The sequence below is a fragment of the Peromyscus eremicus genome, chromosome 8a (genome assembly GCF_949786415.1).
Source record: "Peromyscus eremicus chromosome 8a, PerEre_H2_v1, whole genome shotgun sequence".
Taxonomy (NCBI): domain Eukaryota; kingdom Metazoa; phylum Chordata; class Mammalia; order Rodentia; family Cricetidae; genus Peromyscus; species Peromyscus eremicus.
This window is the reverse complement of record NC_081423.1, coordinates 64,148,594-64,166,802: the sequence shown is the minus strand read 5'-3', so window position 1 is coordinate 64,166,802 and position 18,209 is coordinate 64,148,594. Positions and strand designations below refer to the sequence as shown.

Sequence of the window (18,209 nt, the reverse complement as noted above, 5' to 3'; positions counted from 1 at the left end):
GCAGAAGCTGGACCCAGGAATCTCCTGAGAACAGTTTAGAACCAAAATCACCACTTCAGAGCTTACAGGGAGGGAGGGAGAGTCAGACAGAAGGACATACATCCCAACTATGTCACCAACACTAACTGGTCCAGTGTGGGACCACCTGGGTCCTGAACAGGCAAGGACAAAGCCACATGTAAAGAACCTGCCCCCGAACCAGAGGACCTAAAAACAGCTGAACTCTGAGAGGTGAAGTGCCGGGTCCTTGGAAGCAGGCAGCCAAGCCAGGCCAGTGTGACTTCCAGCGAGGCTTGTCACTCCAGTTAGTCACCTCCCCACCTTCGTCCTGGCTGTGTGTCTCTCTGCCCCATCCCAAACACCAGATCACACACCAAGGAAAGTGCCAGCATCTGCAGCAGTTACCCAGATGTGATTATAACCCCATGTCATCATCGCAGACACTCGGGAGATGCCTCTGCCAAGAAAGCTGTGACACTGGATAGAGGACGGAGGGGTTAACTCTTCAGGGGCATACCTACTGGGATATGTGTGTCCTGCAGGAGAATTTTCAGGCACTCAGCTAGTACCATGTCAGGCCTGTTCCCTAGACACCAAGCACTGGCCATAGCCTGACACTCATGCCAGTCTTGATGCAAGACCTGGGGGTCCTCCTTGAGGCCAGGCCTCTATATGCTATGCTCTCTTTTTTTTAAACACGGCTTTGTCCATGCAGTTCCATCTACCCAAAATACCCTTCCCATGCCTGGTCATCCTTCATTCTTTCTACTCAGTTCCAACCACTGCCTCATGAAGTCTCTCCTGTGCCTCCCTCCCCTAGTTGGTCTAACCACACACTCTCGGATGCCCTGCACTCCTATACTTTACAGCTCCTCTACAGTTCCTGCTTTGTTAGGTCATGTCTGTTCTTCCTAGATTCTTATCCCATGGGCATAGGAACCACGTTATTCATCATCAAATCTTCAGTTCCCAGCAGTGTTCCTGAAACAGATTGGGTTCTTAATAAATGTTCTCTGGACATGTGGAAGATGTTGTGGATGGATGGATGGATGGATGGATGGATGGATGGATGGATGGATGGATGGATGAATGGATGAATGGATAGATATCAGAGGGATTGATGGGTGGGCAGATGAATGGATGGATGGATGGATGGATGGATGAATGGGTGGGTGGATGGACGGATGGATGAGTAGATGGGTGGGTGAATGGATGGATGGATAGATGGGTAGATGATGGATGGATATCAGAGGGATTGATGGGTGGGCAGATGGATGGATGGATGAGTGGGTGGGTGGGTGGATGGATGGATGGATGAGTGGATGGGTGGATAGATGGATGGATGAGTGGATAGATGAATGGATGGGTGGATGGATGATATTGAAGGGATTGATGGGTGGACAGATGATGGATGGATGAACACATAGATATATGAAAATAAAACTGCAGAAGCTGTCTCTGTAGCTGTGACACCACTGTCTAGAAAGATCCTCATATGCCCCCGAGGAATATGTAGACCTAGCGAGGCTCAAAGTGAAAGTTATGTTTGAGTGAGATGCATTGCAATCTTTCAAAGACACAGCAGCATTCTTCTTCTGCAGAGCCAATTTACATTTTCTGTTCTTGTCACATCCTTTTCCACTCACAGACATTTTTGCAATGGATACAAGGTTATTATTTTATTATTTGCCACAAATCATGGATAATTCACTTTTTAAATTGATTTTTGTTGCCTGGTAAAGTGCTACATCAGCTGCTACTGCTCCTGAGTCCCTTTCAGCAGGCACAACAAACAGTGTTGGTAACTTCAAGGCAGGGACAGAGAGTGGCGGACTTCTGACTGGGTAAAATCCCTTTGTGGTACCATTGGTCCAAACACTAATTGGGATGCTTTTGCTTAAGAGAGCAAATCCAATCACTGTGCTTGCAGGGAAGGTGAAGTCGTTCTGTATTTCTGTAGTGCGTAATGAGCTTTGCCTGTTCTGTGAGAATATTTAGCAGTGTGTGGTTTGATGGCATCTGCATTTGAAGCTTCTCAGAATGGAAGGCTTGCTCTCAGTTCCAATGTCAGCCAAATGTTGGTGGATAGATAAGTCCTGGGGCCATCATCTTTGATTGATTGGTAAGGTCTGTCATATGCCCAGGATGAAGGGAAAGGGCACAGTCACCTGGGGTGCCTTATAGAGCACCATCTACTCTATTCTGCACCTTACCTTATCTAGTCTGAGCCCATGTGCTTCAGGTGAAGCCTCTACTGAGAACAGTGGGCTAGCAGCAGAGCCTGGATTTGGATGGATCCTGACTCTAGTCTAGGAGCTTTGCAGCCAGGCAGACGCTAGTTTGAATCCTGCCCCTCATAAGCGACTGAAGTTTGATCCTTTGTGAAATGAGGAACACAGACATTCACTGGAAGTATTGTCACAACTAAACCATTCAATATTTTCCATACTGAAGGGTCTGAAGAGCAAGTGTTGCCACCCTTTAAATCTTTGCATTGGCTTCCATCCACCCACGTGGTAATGACCCCTGTTTCCTGTGGATCCCACCCTGCTGTGGTATGTTATTTTAGACTATACAGTCCTTGTAAGGTAGTCATGGGAAGGACAGACTGCTGGGTTTTAATCCCTGTTCTGCCACCCGCCAGCCACACGAGCAGAGTCACTTACCCTCTCTGGACCAATCTAGCCAGATACTCAACACAGACCATCGAAGCACCAATCCATATGGCAGGTGTGGGGGGATTCAGTGGGTCTACTCCAGTAAAATGCTTTGAACGGTACCTGGAACCCAGCAAGGACTCAGCAAATACCAGCTGACCGACCGGTGGTCATTGGGGCAGTAACACTTCCCGCCAGGTCATTGTGAGGATTTAGAGAGATGATCTTCTACCTCAAAGCCAGACACGTAGTAGGTTCACACCAACTGAGAGATTCTATTGCTCCATCTCTTTGCAGTGACGTTTGCTTTGTCCTGAGCCCACCCGCGCCTGCTCTGACCTTGTGGGGTGAACTTTCAGTGATCCGGGGTGGGGGAAGGAGGACTGAGTCTCCTCCCTCCTGGCTGCCTGAAAGGACATGTTTCCCCCGAGACCTCTTTGATGTCTGTGTTACCAGCTGATTGGTGGATTTGGTTTTAGTGTTTTATTTGATTTTAGAATTGTTTAAGAGAGGAGCACAGTATAATCGTTTGCGAACACACTTCAATCACTCGGCAGGATGCAATAAAAACATCAGACTCAAAATTACAGCTCAAAAAGCAGGCTCTGATTTCCCCTCCTCCTGGGTGGGCAAGTCAGAAGTTTGCACGTGTGTTAGACGTGGGGAAAAAATTCACAGGGCATGGCTGAAAGCAAGAGAACCTCAGGTTATGAAACAGGGTCTCTCTCCTCAGTGCATAAGGCCCCTTACTGACAGGACAGAGGTTGAATGTCACATCCAAGGTCACATGAGGAAGACCTAACTATGGGCTAGTCTAAGACTCAGATGTGACCCAGTACTGAGCCTACCCCAATAAAGGCCCCCATGGAGACCAGAGTGTCATGTCTATCCTGCTACCCCTCAGCTTTGCTGTCTAGAGGATGAAAGAGAGAAATGGCCCCAGATATCTCAGGACAGGCCTCAAGATGATGGTAAGAGTTCAGGGCCACAGAAGCCTCTTGCATGTGAGTACACCACTCACCTCTGTAGGCGCTGCGACCTGAAACATCCTGGAAGTGAAAGAAGCATTTGTCCAATGAGGCTGGACCACTGGCCCGGGGCTCCTATCAAGAAACTGCCTGGACTACACCCCAGCTCCTGCCTCCTGCACCCTCTCAGAGGCCACATCTTCTTGATTGAGCACCTCCTCCTTGGTGGAAGTTTTGCTGAGCGAGCCCAACACCCTTTGGACTGCATTCTCTGAGAGACAGAACAGAAAGGGAATTTTTTCCCCCTTTGGCTCTTAAGGCAGGTTTTCCCAGTGTGACGGCTTGCTGCTGGCTCTGAGCCAGGGTCATGCTGGCCTTGTCTTGATCTAGTTCTCCAGACGGAAAGGGGGAAGAAAACACACTCTGAGCCAAATATTTAAAGCAGGCAAGTCGTCTGAGAGCGGCCCACCCACTCACCACCATGTGCCCTGGCTTGCCCTGCACTCCGACTTGCAGAAGACTTTGAGGGGGCTGGAAGAGTTTAGCAACTATACACTCCAGACCCCTGGTTTTGTGGGGCTGATAACTAAGGCTCTGAGGGATTGCCATGCCTACCCAGCAACCCTCTTCTCTCAACCTCAGCCATTGTATCTCATGGCTGGTGCAGTCAGTCTTGACAATGTGGTCCAATAACATGCAGTTAGGGACTGCATATAGAAGACCCAAGAAGCCATGTAAAATAAGGGTGTGGCCACAGTTCACCAGAACGTGTTTATCTGTGTGTCATCTGTGTATGTTTATATGTGTGCAGGTACACGTATGTACACAGTTACACATGCCTGTGATACCAGGGGGAAACCTCACTGTCATTCCTAAGGCATCATCCACTTTGGTTTTTTCTTGAAATAGGCTCTCTCACTGGTCTGGAACTCACCAAGTAGGCTAGGCTGCTCGTGAGCCCCAGAGATCCACCTGTCTGTCCATCTGCACATGTGTGTGCTACCATATTCAGCTTTTTTAACATGAATTCTAGTGATCAAACTTGGGTCCTCACAAGGCAAGCCCCAAAATGCATTTCTGAGTTATTGATAGAAGGACATGGCCAGGTAGGCTATCAGTCCCACTGTCTGTGTCCCATGAGCCCACCCTTGAGTCGGGAACACGGCATGGCAATAAGGACCCCCACGGGGACTGTAGCTTTGACTTCTTCAACATCCATTATGCATCAGACACTCTTGGGGATGTTCCATTTTGTTATGCAACAAGGCAGAAAAATCGTAACATCCTGCCGAAGAACTCCTCTTCAGGAGAGAGAGCTGCCTTTCCCGGGGAAAATACTGTGGTGAGGTGAGACTCTGAGAAAGGATGTGGCCATATGCCAAGACTTCAGAGGAGGACAACACTGCCTAGGAACAGCCTGGTTCTGCTCCTGAGGAAAGCAGGAAAGCACCTGAGGAGGAGGCAAGGAGAGGAGAAGAGAGTGATGGGCCAAGATGGGGCAAGGTGAAAAGGCAAGAGAAAAAGCCTGCTCCAGCTCTCTCGGACATCTTCCCGTGGTCCATCATCTTGTGTGAGTGGGATTTCTGCAGAGTTTAAGCAAGGGCTGAGTTTTATACAAGGTCTTTGTTGGTTTGAGTGTGGAACTGTCCCCCACAGGCTCATGTGTTTTAACACTAGGTCCCCAGCTGGTGGTGGTGTTTAGGGAGGTTCTGGAGACTTTGGGACCTAGCTTTTGGACATAGACCACTGACTGGGGAGTATAGCTTGAAGGGTACAGCTTGGCGCTTCTTCTGTCTGCTTTCGCCTCCTGCTTGGCATCGTGCAATAACAAACAGCTGCCTCCAGCTCCTGCCACCACAAACCAAGCCATTCTACCGTGTCTCCCCTGCCATGAGGGACTGTAACCCTCTAACCCTGGGAGCTCGGACAAGCCCTTCCTCCCTTGAGTTCCTCCTGCCCAGTTCTTTGCTCGCAGCAAAGAGTACCATCATGGTGCGGAGCAGACCCTGGAGAGATATCACCTGACGGTCACAGCCAGGCTACCCATACATATACTTATCAAGGTCACACGAACAGCATCCCTCTGAGGTAGGTAATACTTCAAGATCCAAGCTCATACAGAAAAGGATGTCAGAGAGGCCCAGCTGTGTGTTCAAGTTCCCCCAGCTCAGTGAGTACAGTGTGACCATCAAATCCAGCTTAGTCTAGACCACAGAGTATAAACAAGACCAGGACCTCCACAGTGTAAGGAAAAAGAGGAAGCTGAGCTAGAACGAAACTAAGGGCTTAGCCTTGGCCAGGATTCTGGGTGTGTTTTTCAGGACAGAGAGGGATAGCATTCAAGGCAGCAATATGTCCACTCCCTGAAGCAGGAAGTTAAGGGGCTGATATCAGGTGGCCTCCCTGTCTCTCTCTTCTTTCCTCTTCCCCTGTGCCCTGTTAGCCTTCCAGGAGCAGAAGGCATGCATTCCTCAGTCCGTTCACCATCCTCTCAGCATCTCCATCTTAGAGCCTCAGACAGTGGGCTGCAGACACAACAGGGACAGGGACAGGGAGATTGACCATGGCCTAGGATACAAGCTTGATCCTCTCCAAAGAGCACCCCGGGCTGTAGCGCCACCTGCTGGTGAGTCTCAGACCTCGGGTCTGTGACGGTCTGAAACCTTCAGAGGTTGAGGATCAACATAGGGATGCCCCCAGGCAGAGGAGGAGCAACCATCAGGTACTCTATATAAAATGAAAAGCCTGTGGAAAGATGCCTTAATACCCTGAAGCAATGAACAGGTGAGCAGCAGAGAGTTCTCAGTTCTTTGTTTGGTCCATAAATTTAAACAATTATAGAAGCCACCAGTTCCATGGCACAGTGTTGTCCGTAAATGCAAGGCTCAAGACTCAATCCTAGTGTCTCTCCTCTCTCCTTGAACTGGCTCATCCATCCTGCCAGCTTTGTTACACATCATGAGCTCTACCAGTCACGATTCTAGCTTTCTCTCCTAGATCCAGACCCCAAGATCTAGCTAGTGATCTTTTAACTTGCATTACAAAGTAGGTGTGTGTGTGTGTGTGTGTGTGTGTGTGTGTGTGTGTGTGTGTGTGCATGTATGAAGGAGGGTCTTCATCTAAGCTGGCTAGCTAGCAAGCTTCCAGGATCTACCTGTCCTAAGCCCCTAGTGCTGGAGTTACAGGCACGTAACACACAACCACACTCAGCTTCCTATGTGAGATTTAAACTCAAGTCCTTGTGTTTGCAAAACAGTCACCCATTGAACCATCTCCCCAACCGCTAGCCAGAAATGGCAGAGCTTCTCTGGCCCACAAAGCTGAATGGTAAAGAGAACAGAGGTGGTTTGGTGAAGGAAAAGGAAAACCAGAGATAAGGCTGGAGATAACAGCATGATTAGTGAAGTGCTTGTCCTGCACATATAAAGCCCTGGATTCAATCCCCAGCACCACGTAAAACTAAGTCTGGTGGTGCAAATCCTAGCACTCCACTGGGAAGTGGAGGCAGAAGGATCTGATTCTCAAGGTCATCCTTAGTCTAGCAGTGAGTTTGAAGCCAGCCCAGGATACCTGAGACCCTACTGAAAGAAAAGGACAAGGGTGGAGGGGGGGTGGGGATACGTGAAGGACTGTACTAGGAACCAGAATGTGACGCTGATGAACACCTAGCCATGGCTGTGCAGCACTGGGGCTATCTTATTAAGTCAGATGAGGAGACTGATAGCTGGGGCCGAGGGGTACAGCTGAAGATGCTGTAGAACACAGGAAGCCACACTCGCCCACGAAATGGTGGAGTTCAAAGTACCGCTCGGGTCATTCCATGGTCTGTCTTTCTCAGGTTACAACAGATTTGGGGCCTGTAATTAGACGTGGATTGAAGAGACTTTAGAGATTATCTCATTCAGTTGCACAGCCAATACTTGAATCTCTCTCCTCCGATCCCAGCCAATGCGGATTCACTCCCAAGAGTATAAGGATAATTTCATTATCGAGTCATACTGGTGGATTAGAAAGTTCTCTTTATGTTGAGAACAAATCCTTCTTTGGAATTAAATAAGTTAATGCATTTAACATGCCACCACAGTGCCTCCAACGTCAAGAAATGTTATCTTCATCTCTGCCTCCCTCATGACAACTCTTCCTGTGTCTATCTTTCCCTTGGGATGCCAGAAAACAAACCTAATTCTTCTTCCCTGAGACAGTCCTTCAGATATTTGAAGACAGTGCTTCAGGGTCCCTTGAGGCTCTACTTGCCTGGGATAAACAAATACTCCAACCCACTTCCAGACACTCGTTGGTAAGCAAGAGTTGTGGCTGTGTACACTATCATTCCCCGCTGCCGCCGCCATGTGAGGCTTCAGCGGTGCTGATGGAGCAAAGGATGAGGCAGCCATGGCAGAGGAGTCAGGGTACCTGCATCAGGACCTCTAGGAGGGAAAAGCAGGGAAGTCTGTGACCTCAAGGGAAGTTTAGCTTATGAACGAGCTCCATCAGACTACACCTACTCCCCCCTCATTTTGATGACACATCTTTTTGTTGTTGTTGGGAGGGGGTTGTTCTTTGTTTTTTTGTTTGTTTGTTTGGTTGATTGGTTGGTTGGTTGGTTTTTCGAGACAGAGTTTCTCTGTGTAGTCCTGGCTGTCCTGGAACTCACTCTGTAGATCAGGCTGGACTCAAACTCACAGAGATCCTCCCAAGTGCTGGGCTCAAAGGCATGCACCACCACCCAGCATGGATGACAAATCTTAGTAGAAGAAAAGTAATTCAGGGGTTTGGGGAGCTAGCTCCGTCAGTTACGTGGTTGCCATGCAAGCGTGGGGACCTGAATTCAATCCTCAGAACCTACATTTTTAAAAATGCAGCCACTGTGGTAGACTCCTGTAATTCCCACTCTGGCAGGCAGAGACAAGACAAGCCTTAGAGCTTGCTCACCAGCAAGCCTAGAAGAATCATGAGCCATAGGTCTCAGTGAGAAGACCCTGTCTCAACAAGTCAGGTGGTTCCTGAGGAACCACACCTGAGGCTGGCATCTGGTTTCTGCATGCACTTGTGCACATGCACATGCACACTCACATATGTAGTCACACACACAGCCTATACACACACCACAAATAGGCGCGCGCACGCACGCACACACACATACACACACACACACACACACACACACACACACACACACACACACAGGAAGACAGAGACAGAGAGAATCGAAAAGAGAAAGAAAATTATGCCCCATCACCACCACAAAATTGGCTTACATCATTTTGAAGCCCCAGACCCTGCAAAAGGACTTGACGCATCCTTCCCAAATCCAGTTTCTTGCTTATGGAAGCCGACATTGAGCAGCGTGGCTACACAATGCATCCTAAATCCTGGAATATCAGCCTTCTGCTTAGGAATAATTGACCCTCAAACATTCTCCTCCTATGGAAACTGGGTCCAAAGGGGAGCAGCGACTTATCCAGGTCCAACAGGAAGCTTGTGTGGAAGTGAGGCCTGCTCACAGACGCCAAAGAGGAAAACAGGAGAGAAGGGGAGGAGTTCTGAGTAGTCCTCGTGGACCGCTTCTGGTTCTTTCCAGTTGATCCTTTGTAGACAGGGGAATGTAAGGCAGTGACAGGCACAATGGTGGAAGCAGAAATTCCTGGAACCACCTGCTGGCTCCAGCCTTCACTGGTGTATAATCCTATACAATGTATTTAACCTTTTCCGAAACTTAATTTCCCACAAATAAAATAAAAATAGGAATGCCTGCATCAAGAGAGGCCTGTGAATATTAAATTAAATAAGCATAGAGACTTTATGTTCCCAGTAGTGCTGAGCAGCTAATAACAGTCCAGCCCTCCTGGAAATAGCTCTCACAAACTCTAGATACAAGATTTTATAGCCAGCATTCGGCTGTGCTACAGAGAAAGGAAGGCAGCCAGCAGCTGGAGAGTATACAAGCCTTGAAGTCACACTTGGTGAAACACGGGCTTATTTATCTGACCTCTCCCACATGGACACTTCAGAGTTCTGAAAGAATATTGAGGCTGGAGTTCAATTAGAGATCAGCAAGCATCGAGTTAATGAGCCAGTACCCAGAATTCAGGGTTGCCAAAAAGGCTGGAAACAGGAAGGGAGATTCTGGAAAAGAAGGCACTCGGAGAGGCAGCTCCAAATTTTTACATAAGTGTTCCTCAAATCCTAGGCTCCATCTGCAACATGATATGAATGGATAGAGAGTAAGAAGCCTGGGAAGGCAACAAGAGCTGAGAGAGCTGAGCCGTCATTTCAACAGCTGCCACTGCATGGGAGACATGACCCCATCAACAGCTTACGCTTCCCACTGAAGCCCCAGAAGTGTCATCCTTGGGCATGAGATCCTATCACAGGATCATCAGCAAAACCAAACTATATCCACCCTTCCAGCCACAAAACCAAAGCAGTTCTCCATAAATTTAACTGCCATCTAGAACACCACTGAACAGAGGAAGATAATCTACCCAAAGTCTCTATAGAGATCTACCCACAATGCCTACATTACAAACAAAAATGGCCAGACCCACGAAATAAGAGAGAAAACATGAGCCAGGTGGTGGTGGCATGCACCAGCACTCGGGAGGCAGAGCCAGGCAGATCTCTGTGAGTTAAAGGCCAGCCTGGACTACAAAGTGAGTTCCAGGACAGGCACCAAAACTACACAGAGAAACCCTGTCTCGGAAAAAAAAAAAAAAGGAGAAAACATGAAAGATCATCAGAAACAAACAGATCTACATCTAACCCCAGTGTTAGAAGGGAATAAGTTTATAGGAATAATATTAAACCTGTTAAGTAATTGCAGAAAAGGATGTAAATAATGACAGATTTTTTTTTTTTTTTTTTTTTTTTTTTTTTGGTTTTTCGAGACAGGTTTCTCTGTGTAGCTTTGCGCCTTTTCCTGGAACTCACTTGGTAGCCCAGGCTGGCCTCGAACTCACAGAGATCCGCCTGGCTCTGCCTCCCGAGTGCTGGGATTAAAGGCATGCGCCACCAACGCCTGGCAGATTTTTTTTTTTAAGGCAAGCCTTGGAAATGTTTTTTAAGAAAACCAAATGGATATTTTAGAACTGATAAATGCAGTATCTGACATTTATACATCGTTGAGTGAGCTCAATAGAAGACTGGATATGAGACAGAAAAAGAAACATCACACTTGAAGACACGTTAAGAGAAATGATTCAAGTGCTGGGAGCTCGGGAGACGGCTCAGTGTTTCCTGTGCAAGCAGGAGGACATGAGTTCGAACCCCTAACACCCATGTAAAAAGCCAGTATAGCAAAGCAATCTCAGCACTGGGGAGGGAGACAGGCAGATCCCCGGAGTTCGCTGGACAGCCAGCCTACCCTGATCTGTGAGCTTCAAGTCCTGCGAGATACTATTGCCAAAAAATAAGGTGGAGAGTAACTGAGAAAGACACCCACTGTGAACCTCTGGCTGCCACATACACTTACTCACGAACACATGCACACCCATACCCCCAACACACACACCAGATAGTATTCAAATGGAATACAAAAAGAAAAAAATTACTGAAAAAAATAAACAGGGCTCCAGTGACAATATATTGAGTCCATACCACCTATATATAGAGAGATCACGACATATATAAAATTGGCATTCCAGAGAGGAAAGAATAAGAAGGAAAATAATTAAAGAAATATTGATTTGTATTTTTCTAAATTTGTTCAAAAGCATCATTTCACAGATCCATGATCTTCAGTAACCCAAGCAATAAAAATACAAAGAAAATCACACTAAGGCATGATATTGCCAAAATCCTACAAAGTCAAAGATAGCAAATCAATCTTAAATCGGGGGAGGGAGACACAGAGAATGAATAATCCATATGGAGAATCATAAGTGGTTCTCATCAGAAACAGTGGGGAACAGGAGAGGGAGAAGGAGCATCTTTGAAATGCTCAAAGAGAGAGCTAACCCAGCTATAATGGCATACGCAGCCGGAATAGTCTTGAGAAAGACTAAAACTAAGACATTGTATAGACAGATGAAAACCGAGGAAGTTTGCCACGAGAAAGCCACTCTGCAAGCCATGTTGAAAAGGATTTCAAACCAAAGGAAAATGACATCAAATGGAAAAGTATGATCTATGGGGGAAAATGATGAATAATGAAAATAGTATAAATGCGGTAAATATAAAGTATAAGTTTCCTTCTCGTCAACTGTTTTAAAAGTTAGTGGGCTACTCAGGCGAAAATAGTCTGAACAGTATTCCACAGTAAGTCGTTTTAGTATATGTAGAAGTAGTAGGAGCCACAGCATAAAAGTTAAAATATGTAAACAGACTTGCATGTGATGCAACAACATTAATTCAAGGTAGACTGTGATAAAATAAAGATGGATAGTGTTAAATCCTGGAGCAACCATTAAAAATAACAGTACAAAGTGATATAAATCAAAATCCAGCCGGGAATATAGAATGAACTATTGCTAATGCAAAAGGAGCCAGGAAAGAGAAGAAAATAAGATACAGTAATGGAGGCAAGCAGGAAATACAGAGCAAGATGGTAACTGCATATCAAGGATTGTACTAAGTGTAAATAGATCACAAATTCCCTAGTAAGGGAGAGGTAGCTTGGTAGTTAAGAGCACTGGTCCAGCGGACTTGAGTTCAACTCCCAGCACCCACAGAATGCCTCATAATCGTCTATAACTCCAGTTCCAGTGGATCTGATACCCTCTTCTGACCTCCATGGACATGAGGTGTACAAACATATATTCAGGCAAACACTCATACACATAAAATAAAAATAAAATCTCAAAGATTTTTCAATGCCCAATTAAAAGGCAAAGATTTTAGGTAGACTGAATAGCAACATGCAACATGCCTTACCACATAAAGATCCTGACAGAGTGAAAGAATGAACAAGACAGGGATGGAAAGGACTGAGAAATATGAACAGTAGCATTCGGAAGCTGCCACGTCTAGCACATAAACCCCCAATACAAGGATGTTACATGTGATGAAGGTGATTATTTCACAATGGTAGCAAGATCAACTCATCAAAATGTAATAGTCCTAAATAGAAAGGCATCTAAGAAGTTTCAAAAATACACAGATAAAAATTGGCAAGGTGAGACACTAACAAACTACATAGTTAAAAGTTTCAACATTCTTTCCTCGGTCATCGATGCGTATGCAGTGTATTAGTATAGTAACTCGTGCCTAGCTGTCACCAGCCTGCCAGAGAGAGAGAGCTTTAAGTTAAGAGAAGTTCTTTTAGCCCATGGTTTGAGACGGGTTGGCCCGTGCACCTGATCAGAACTTCATGGCCGTGAAGGGACCAGGAATCAGGTACATCTTCAAAGGGACATCTCTAGGGCCCCACTTCCTAAAGCTTAGCCCTGCTTCCTAGAGCTTAGCCCCACCTCCTAGAGCTTAGCCCCACTTCCTAAAGCTTAGTCCCACTTCCTGAAGCTCTGGGTACTTCCAAAGGAGCTCTTTGAGCTAGGGCCCAAACATTGAACACATGGGCATATAGGGGATATTTCAAGTCCAAACAACAAGTAAGCAAAAACAGTATTAAAGGTATCAAAGATTTGAGCAACACTATCAAACAGCGTAACTTAACTGCCTTTTATGAAATTGTGCTGGTTAGTTTTTGACACTTTTGACATAAACATAGACCTGTCTGGGAAGTGGGACTTTTAATTGAGGAATTACCTCCACAGACTGGCCTGTAGGCAAGTCGGTGGGTTACTGTCTTGACTAATGATTGATGTGGGAGGGGATCAGCTCACTGGGGATTGTGCTACCCTTAGGCTGGTCCTGGGGTGTATAAGAAAGTAGGCTGAGTGAGCCACAAGGAACAAGCCAGTAAACAGTGCCCCTCTATGGCCTCTGTCTGCATCAGCACTTGCCTCCAGGTTCCTGCCTTTACTTCTGTCAGTGATGGAGTGTGACCTAAGAGTTGTAAGCTGGAATTACACACACACACACACACACACACACACACACACACACACACACACACTTGCGCCAAGCTGCTCTTGGTTATGGTGTTTTATCACAGCAAGAGAAATCCTACTAAGACGGAATTAAATAATAACTAAGAATTACAGAATGTAAATACTTAGGGATGTCTATGGAGCATTTATTCATCAAGGTAAGCTACAAATCTCAATATGTCTTGAAGCAATGAAATCGCAAGGGGTATGTTTTCTGACCAAAGTGTAACTAAATCAGGAGTCAAGAACCAGGCAAGTGAGAGAAAACACAAATCACCAACATCTGCGTGAGGGGACATCACAACAGCTTCAACAGGCATTTTGAAGTGACAGAAGGATGTGATATACAAATGTAATGACTCAAAAATTTAGACAAAGTGAACACATTCCTTGGGAGAAAAAAACCCACAAGTTACCAAAGGGAGGGGAGATGAGGGATGTGGGAGGAGTTAAGAGAGGAGTAAGGGGTGAACAAGATCAAAATACATTGTATGTGTGTATGAAATCCTCAAAGAATCAATAAAAATACTGTATTTTCTAAAACAGAAGTCACCAAAATTAGTGCAAGAAGAAATAGAAAATCTTGATATCTCTGCTTCTATTAAAGGAATTGAATTTATAATTTAAAATATCTGCATGCACACACATAAACACCAGGTCCAGATGGCCTCACTAGTAAATTCAATCAAGCATCTAAGTGAAAAATGATACTATGTCTAGACAAACTCAGAAAACAGAGACAAAGGGAACATCTCACAACTCTTTATAAAATTAATGTAATCCCAATACCAACACTTAAAAGGATATTTTAGAGCCACACATGGTAGTTCAAGCCTCTAATCCTACCACTCAGAAGGCTGGATGGGGAGAAGATCCTGGGGTAGAGGTCATTTTGAGTCACATAGTTTGCTCACGACTCACCTAGGCTAACCAAAATTGTACAAAAGGAACCAAAATTGTGTTATAAGAAAAAAAAAAGAAATATCCTTCTTAAATACAGATGTAAAACTTCTTTTAAAAATGTTTGCAAATTAGACATGGCAGAATCTAAAGAAGATAGTCAGTCATGAGCAAGTAGGGCTTGTCCTGGGTCTGCAGATGGGTTCCACATCTGGAAAACAATCAACGCCATTCACCGTACTAGCCGGATAAAGGAGGGAAATCATGTGATCATCTTTCTAAGAAGCAGGAAACATCCTTACCAAAGCATAGTATCTATTGATGATTTTCTTTAAAGAAATAAAAATTGATGCCTTCGTGGTTAAGAGTGCTTGCTGCTTTTGCTAAGGACCCAAGTTTGGGTTCCAGCCCCCACATGGTAGTTCATAATTGCCTGTAACTCCAGTTCCCTCTGTTGTTACTGGGGGGTGTCCTCTGTTGGTGTCTCCATGCTCCTGCATGTACCTGATGCTCACAGAGACACACACATACATGCAATTTTTAAATTTTTAATTAACAAAATAAAAATAGAAAAAAACGATTTTTTTCTAGCAAACTAAAAATAGGATAGAACTTCTTCAATACAACAAAGGCAGCCTGTAAAAATGTATATCAAAGATAATTAATGGAGAAATAAAGAGCTCTTTCCTTCAAAGATCAGAAATGAGGCCAGAAAATACCCATCTCCGCTGGGATTTTTTTTCCAACATCACATTGAAATTTTTAAGCAAAACAGTGGGCAAAAATGAAAACTATAAGCAAAGAAATAAAATTCAAGCTATCAAAAAGAATAAGCTATTGATACACTCAAGAGTATGAATAGACGTCAAAAAACATTTTGCTAAAAGAAGGCTGCCAGCCACAAAAGAATCCATACTCTGTTATTCTATTTCTATGTGATCCTAGAGCACATGAAACTCATTTATAAAATAAGGACAGAAGCAGATGGATGGTTGCCTGAGGGTTGGCAAAGGGGGTGGGGTGATCTGATCGTAAGTGGGGAGCTTTTGAGATTAGATGTGTTCTATGTCCTGACAGCAGTGATTATCACAAGGATATGCATTTTCTTAAAAAACTCAAAGTGCTGGAGAGATGGCACAGCAGTGAAGAACTTGCTGCTCTTCTGGACTTTGGTTCCAAGCACCCATGTGGTAGCTCACAGCCACCTGCAACTCTAGTTCCAGGGGATCCGATGCCCTCTTCTGGCCTCTGAGGGCACCAGGTACTCACATTGTACATATATACATATGAGCAAAACATTCACACACATATAATAAATGAATCTAAAAAAAATTAATGCATTCAGTTATGCATTAAATTTGATCTATTTTATCATGTAAATTATGTATTGTTAAAGCTGGTTTTTAAAGTAGGAAAAAATAGATACCACTAAGACAAAATAAGACCCAGACTATAGAGAAAAGATGTATGCTTCACATTATCTCAGACCTTAAATCCAGACCATTCTTCCAGAGAATTCTTATATCTCAATAATAAAGACAAAAAACAAGCAGGGTTTCTTTAAGGGCAAAAGACTCTAACATATGTCACAGAAAATCAATATATGAATAACTGGTAAAACACAAAGTTATGCTCAAAAATCATCAGTCATCAGGGAACTATAAGCAGAAACACCAAGGTGCTACAGTTGAACCCCAACAAAAATGGCTAAAACCAATAAAGAGACAAGAGCCATCATGGATGTGGAGAGAGTACAATTGTCATTCACTCCTACTGGAAATAAAACAGCGGAGGGTTGGGAAGATGCCTCAGCTGGTAAGAGTACCAGCCACCAAGCCTGACAACCTGAGTTTGATTCCTGGATCCCACCTGGTAGAAAGAGCCAACTCCTGCAAGTTGCCCTCTGTCCTCCAACAAGGTCACACCTTCTAATGGTGCCACTCTCTATGGGCCAAGCATTCAAACACGTCTATAGGGGCCATGCCCATTCAAACCACCACACTCAGCTAGGTATGGTCACACAAGCCTGTGACCTAGCACTTGGGAGATGGAGGTAGGACCATCAGGAGGTCACGATCATCCTTGGCTACACAACAAGTCTGAGGCCAGCCTGTACTATACAAGACCTTGCCTATAAATTAATTAAACAAATACTCATGGGGTCTTCTTCATAATTATCAAAATATAGAACCAATCCCAACACCCACCATTAGGTGAATGAATAAACAAGCCAGGAGTGTTCCTATGTTAAAGAATGACTCAGCAGAAAAAAAGGAATGAACTCCAGGCCCGGCCCCATGTGGAACACCACAAAACCATCATTTGGAATGAAAGGAGCTGGCAAAAAAGTACATAGGGCAAACTGTCAATTATCTAAGTTTGAAAAGAGACTAGACAGACAGTGTAACAGAATTCATGAGCGTGGTTGCCCGGGACAGACAGTGTAACAGAATTCATGAGCGTGGTTGCCCGGGAGGGCGCTGGAGCACTGATTGGGAAGGATATGAATTCATTTTCTATAGGGATAAACATGTCGCATGTCTTCGTTGATGCAGTGTTTACACAGGTAGATGATGCACATTTGACAGAACTCCAACTGTGCACTTAGGATTTGTAGTGTGACCAGGTGCCTTTAATCCTCATGCCTTTAACCCCAGCACTCAAGAGGCAGAGGCTGGCAGATCTCTGCAAGTTCAAGGCCAGCCTGCTCTATAGAGTGAGTTCCAGGACAGTCAGAGCTACATAGTGAGACCCTTTCTCAAACATAAAAAGACCAAAAAAGAAAGAAAAAAAAGAGGATTTGTGGTGTGTGTACATATACCATATTGAGTGTGGAGGATCAGAGTTCAAAGCTCCACTTTGTTTGAGACGAGGTCTCTTGTCGCTCTCCGTGTACGCCCTGCAAGCTGACCTTCAGCCTTCAAGGAGCCCTCTTGTCTCTACTTCTCATCATGGTAGTGCTCAGATGTGTGCTGCCACCATGGCGGACTTTCCACAGGTTCTAGGGATCTGAATTCAGGTCCTTACACTGGTGTGGCAAGCATTTTACCCAGTGAGCTATCTCCCTAGCCCCAAATGTGCACATTTTATTGTTTTTCTTTTTCTTCCATCTTAGAAAGGAAAACTGGGTATAAAGAGTTTGCTTAACTTCGTAGCAATAGCTTAGAAAGTGCCCCAGGACCCTTAACTCTCTCATCCATTACCCTCCGCATCCCTCTCAAGCACGTACAATAGATGTTCGAAAATCTATGGTTACTGGACCTCTGAGAGTAGGAGTGACATTGTCCATACTGGGGTGTCATCCATAGCATGATCAGGACCATAAATAACAGTGGCCTGCAGTCACTTCACCCCATCCTCTTCTGTGACGTATCCCCCAGGTCTGTGTCTGGGGCCCCAGTCTTCCCAGCCAACAGGGTAGAATTTAGATGGGTCATTCCAAGTACCACTAGTTGACAGTGATGTGGAAAGACACAGCTTGGAGAATAAACTCCAAGGACAGGGCTGGAGCAGTGGCTCAGCCATGAAGAGCATTTGCTGTTCTTGTAGACAACCCCAGGTCAGTTCCCAATACCCACATGGAGACTTACAACCACCTGGAACCCCAGCTCCAGGGGATCCAATGCCTTTTTCTGGCCTCTACCAGGCCTATGCATGCATGTGTTCATACTCATAGACATATACATGGACACAAAAAA

The 18,209-nt window shown here is 45.2% G+C and overlaps 1 protein-coding gene across 2 annotated transcripts in view; it reads left to right on the top strand.

Moving 5' to 3' along the window:
* The window catches only part of Asic2 (acid sensing ion channel subunit 2), a 1,069,830-nt gene that overhangs the window by 1,035,120 nt on the left and 16,501 nt on the right, over window positions 1-18,209 (top strand). The window lies entirely within an intron of this gene.